At 37.8% G+C, this 5,865-nt stretch overlaps 1 non-coding gene across 1 annotated transcript; it reads right to left on the bottom strand.

Annotated features, from left to right (window-relative positions):
- Positions 1-5,105: 5,105 nt before the first annotated feature.
- On the bottom strand, positions 5,106-5,212 carry LOC141669442 (small nucleolar RNA R71). Its single transcript, XR_012553727.1, has one exon. It is a non-coding gene; the product is annotated as a small nucleolar RNA R71 (small nucleolar RNA).
- Between the last annotated feature and the right edge of the window lie 653 nt (positions 5,213-5,865).

Here is a 5,865-nt window from a genome sequence, read left to right as displayed (position 1 = left end):
TCACAGAAGATGGTGGGTGATTCTAGCATTGCATAGCTGAGTTTGCAGTTCTTCACAAAATCCATCATTTTGTGGTAGTCACTTGAATGTTGAATCCCCTTGTTTACTAGAGCCGTGAAGTTGTTCTTCTCATAGATGTATCTAGTTTGTGATATGACCTTGACTACTGGTGCCATTGTTAGAGAGTGGAAAGAGAGAATTTAGAGTGGATACTTTGAGAATGATAAAAGAAAAGCAATGGAAATGAAATAAGCTTTTATACTATCTCAAAAATAACTGTCAAAAATAATAAAGTAAAATAAAGTAACCAATGAAAATTGCCTAAAATAGTCGTTTAAAAATAAACTGTAAAAATTTCATCAATTATCTGTCATGTTATGCTTACAAACGGTAATTATACTCGATGGATAATATTCAGAAAATTAACGGCTAAGATTAGGATAATTCGACCAATGAAGATAAACTGTTATCCGCCGTGTTATAAAATATTCCAGAAAAATAATTGATTTTTATTTACAAGCAGTATTCCGACGGATGATCAAACTATCGAGATGTAAATTTTGACTTGGCCAAAATTCCATCTAATACTGAAAAATCAATTAAATTTCTTGTTGCATGACAACTTGCAAATCATCTGAAAAGGTTTAAGAATAATTAAGCATACCTAACTCACTTACCAACCTTGAGAAGGTGGATTCATCCAGTGGCTTGGTAAAAATATCTGCAAGCTGCTTTTCACTTGGAACAAAATGTAGTTCCATAGTACTATTCATTACATGTTCCCTTATGAAGTGGTACTTGATGTCTATGTGCTTTGTTCTTGAATGTTGCACTGGATTTTCAGTGATGGTAATTTAACTTGTGTTATCACAGAAAATGGGAATTCTTTCCACTTGCAGACCATAGTCTAGCAATTGGTTTTTCATCCACAAAATATGTGCACAGCAACTTCCAGCAGCAATATATTCAGCTTCAGCTGTAGAAGTAGAAAATGAATTTTGCTTTTTACTTAACCAGGACACAAGCTTGTTTCCTAGAAATTGACAGGTTCCTGTTGTACTTTTTCTATCAATTCTGCAACCTGCATAATCTGCATCTGAATAAGCAGTTAGATCAAAACCAGAATCTCTAGGGTACCAAATGCCATGTTTTGGTGTTCCCTTGAGATATCTGAAAATTCTCTTAATAGCTACTAAGGGAGATTCTCTAGGATCAGCCTGAAATCTAGCACACAAACATGTAGCAAACATTATATCTGGCCTACTAGCTGTTAAGTATAAAAGTGAGCCAACCATGCCTCTATAACTTGAAATATCTACAGACTTTTCAGTAGTGTTTAATTCAAGCTTAGTTGCAGTGGCCATGGGAGTGTTTGCAGATGTGCAATCCATTAGATCAAACTTCCTTAAAAGATTAAAAATGTATTTAGTTTGACTGATGAATATTCCATCACTAACTTGCTTAACTTGTAAACCAAGAAAGTAAGTTAGTTCTCCCATCATACTCATTTCCTACTTACTCTGCATCAATTTGGAAAACTTTTTGTAAAGTTTTTCATCTATAGAGCCAAAAATAATGTCATGTACATAAATTTGAACAAGTATACTAGAGCCATTAACATTTCTAAAGAATAAGGTTTTATCTACAGTATCTCTTGTGAAGTGATTTTCCAAAAGGAACTTTGATAAAGTGTCATACCAGGCTCTAGGTGCTTGTTTCAATCCATAAAGTGCTTTCAAAAGATAGTAGACATATTCTGGAAAATTTGGATCTTCAAAACCAGGAGGCTGACTGACATAGACTTCCTCCTCCAAATCTCCATTCAGAAAGGCACTTTTGATATCCATTTGATAGACTTTGAAATTGGCATGGGCTGCATAGGCTAAGAAAATTCTGAAGGCTTCAAGTCTTGCAACAGGAGCAAATGTTTCATCAAAATTTATTCCTTCTTGTTGACAATAGCCCTTAGTAACTAATCTAGCTTTGTTCCTGACTACTATGACATTTTCATCCATCTTGTTTCTGAATACCCATTTGGTGTCAATTGGATTCTTTCCTCTAGGCTTGGGCACCAGCTTCCATACCTTATTCCTCTCAAATTGGTTTAGCTCCTCCTGCATAGCTAAAATCCAATCAGGATCCAACAAAGCTTCTTCTACCTTCTTTGGTTCTTCCTTAGAAAGAAAGCTGTTGTACAGACATTCTTCTTGAGTTGCTCTCCTTGTTTGAACTCTAGAAGATACATCACCAATGATGAGCTCAAAGGGGTGATCTTTTGTCCATTTTTTTGTTGAGGTAGATTAGCTCTAGATGAAGAGGCCTCATTGTTGTCTTGATGTGTGATTGAGTTTTGATTATTAGAAACTCCCCCTGAGTTAATGGATCTTTGATTTGAGAAAGGGGAGCTTTCTATAAGTGATCTATTCTAACTTCCAGCTTCTTTTGATGACCCGACGGATGGTGAATCTTGAGTACTGACGGATGAAGCTGGTTGTCTCTCGATGGGTAAGGTAGATTGTCTCCCGACAGATGAAGCATTTTGCAACTCGACAAATGTTAAATTTTGTGCTTCATTAGTAGTGGATTTTTCTGCATTATTCTTTGACACTATTTCTTGATCACTTTCATCATCACTGTCATCACTAACCATCTCCATTTTGTCAAATTTGAGGCTCTCACGGTAATCTCCATCTTGCAGTCCTTCAATCTTTTTATCATCAAACACAACATGTATTGATTCCACAACAATGTTGGTTCTTAGATTGTAGACTCTATATGCTTTACCAACAATATATCCAACAAAAAATCCTTCATCTGCTTTAGCATCAAACTTCTCATTCTGATCAGCTTGATTTCTCAAGATATAGCATTTGTAGCCAAAGACATGAAGAAAAATTAGAGTTGGCTTCTTATTCTTGAACAATTGATAGGGAGTCATGCATCTTGCTTGATTAACCAGAGAAATATTCTGAGTATATGATAAGTGGCATTTTATACCACTTAGAACGTCTTAAAATGGCTTAAATTGGTGTCTTAAAATCAAGTATTTTGTGTATTTGATGCGTTTTTCTAGTGTTTATGCATTTCAGGGTATTAGTTGCATTTCGGAGGAGGAATCATCAAGAATAAGCCTTGGCATGTGTTCACCATTGCGAGAGGAAAAGAACGGGCAGATTACGGCGAAGAAACGGAGCAAACATGGAATTTTTCCAGAAGGGTCCTGCGCGCCCGCGCAGCAATGCTGAGCGGCCGCGCAGCAGCCTTGCGCGCCCACGCAGAAATGCTGAGCGGCCGCACAGGGTCGGGGAAAAAGATATATTATTTTAGACTTCTACTTCTGTTTGGCTTCCAACTTCTATGTAATCTGAGTTTTATGGGACTATTATATAAGTAGATTTGAGACGTTTTTCACAGAGTATTAAGAGGAGATTATGTTTTAGATTGTGTTTTGCAAGAAGCGAAGGAGATAAGGAAGAAGACCGATTTAGCACACAGCAGCGAAGAGGAAGCATATATTCTTGTGATTCTTGTTTCGTTGTAGCGTTGGATGCTAGTTTTCTTGCTTTGACTTATTTACTCTTGTGACGTACTCTGTTTTAATATAATCAGTTTAGTTATTATTTTCTTGTGTTTGTTATCATGATTTCGTATGAACCCATGATGGCGATAAGTTCTATTATGGGCTAATCGTGATCATGGGGTTGCAACGGATTTATTATGGAATTCTTTAGTTAATTGTTTAATACTTTAGTATGTGATGATTGCATGATATCTAGTATTGGTTGTGCGTATTCGTCTTATGTGCGTCGCGAACATATAAGATAGGGTGTTAATCTCTTGTGAAGCGACGGTGGATCTTGAGATTTAGAACTTGCCATGCTAGCATAGGTTCATGTACATTGTGCATGATTAGTGGGTAACTCTAACAGTTTTATTTGCCCTATGTAATCAAAAGGAATAACTTGTGCTTAAATCGTTGTGTTGTCAATTTCTGTAGACATATAGGAACTCAACATAATTGATGACTATTCAACTTCCATCTTAATTGTGGATGTTTGGTAGAATGGTATTAGTACAATGAAAGTTGGCATTTATCAGTTTCGTGTTATTCGATTAATATCATCACTGTCACATGCTAAAGGTAATAACTATGGCTATAGAAGGAAGTAATAATGAAGTTGTGATCTCATGAGTGTTTTATTATTGATAAATTGAAGTGTTAGTTAAGTGGTTAATTAAGTAGTTAATTATAGTTAATATTTAATCAACAATTTTAAGTGTTATTATCTTAACATTGAGAAGTAATCATATATTGGTGAGTGAGTTAAATTAGACAATAAATTAGTTTGAGTCTCTGAGGGAACGAACTAGAAAGTATTCTATATTACTTGCGAACGCGTATACTTGCGTGAATATTAGTGCGTGATTTCGCCCTAACAAGTTTTTGGCGCCGCTGCCGGGGACTCGGCGTATTTGTTTAGTTTATGTACTTACCATCATTGGTCATTAGGACTCAGTGATTAGGACGTAGTAGTTAATTACTCTTTTCGGTTGTGTTTCAGGTACTTTAGCAAGCGTTTATGCAAACTCGTTCTCGTGCTCGCAAGAGGACCTTAGATACAGCTGAAGGAAAAGATGAAGTTATTGACACTCCGGAGAAGTTAGATTTTGAGGATTCGGATTCAGGAACTGAGCAGAAAGAACCAGTAAACATGGGAGATCGTATTGTTCAAGCTGATCCAGCTCTTATGGATTTTTCTCGGCCTAAAATTGATGACATTCAGTTAAGCATCCTTCATCCGGCTATTCAAGCTAACACCTTTGAAATCAAGCCGGGCACTATTCAGATGGTGCAGAATTCTGTTTCTTTTGGAGGAGCGGCAACTGAAGACCCCAACATGCACATAAGAAATTTTGTCGAGATCTGCAGCACTTTTAAGTATAATGGCGTGACTGATGAGGCTATCAAGTTGAGGCTTTTCCCATTCTCACTAAGGGATAAAGCTAAAGACTGGTTACATTCTGAACCAGCTGGGTCCATCACTACGTGGCAAGATCTTGTGCAAAAGTTTCTGGTGAAGTTTTATCCAATGGCAAAGACTGCTGCTATGAGGAGTGCTCTTACTCAGTTTGCGCAGCAACCTACAGAATCTATGTGCGAGGCTTGGGAACGCTACAAGGAAATGTTGAGAAAATGTCCACATCATGGAATGCCGGATTGGATGGTAATCACTGGTTTTTATAATGGTTTGGGGGCCCAATCTCGGCCCGTGCTCGATGCAGCAGCTGGAGGCGCCTTATGGGCTAAAAGCTATACTGAGGCGTACAATCTTATTGAGACGATGGCTGCAAATGAGCATCAAAACCCAACTCAGAGGATGACATCAGGCAAGGTAGCAGGTATTCTGGAAGTTGATGCAGCCACCGCTATTGCAGCCCAGCTCCAAGCGCTATCAATGAAGGTTGATTCTTTGGCTACGTATGGAGTTAATCAAATAGCTATGGTTTGTGAGCTTTGTGCAGGTTCTCATGCTACGGATCAGTGTTCTCTTGTCAACGAATCTGTTCAGTATGTGAATAATTATCAGCGACAACAGCAGCCTGTGCCAGCGACCTATCATCCTAACAACAGAAATCATCCAAATTTCAGCTGGGGAAATAATCAGAATGCTATTCAGCCACCATATCAGCAAGGAGTGAGTAAATAGTTTAACCCACCTGGATTCCAGCAACCACAGCAGTATGCTACAAGACAATCATATCCTCAACAGGGAAGTGCAGCTGCACCTACTAGTGCTGATTTTGAGGAACTTAAGCTGTTGTGCAAGAGTCAGGCGGTTTCTATCAAAACCTTGGAAAATCAAA

The sequence above is a fragment of the Apium graveolens genome, chromosome 6 (assembly GCF_009905375.1).
Source record: "Apium graveolens cultivar Ventura chromosome 6, ASM990537v1, whole genome shotgun sequence".
Lineage (NCBI taxonomy): Eukaryota > Viridiplantae > Streptophyta > Magnoliopsida > Apiales > Apiaceae > Apium > Apium graveolens.
The sequence above is the reverse complement of the archived record's forward strand: the minus strand, read 5'-3'. Positions and strand labels throughout refer to the sequence as shown.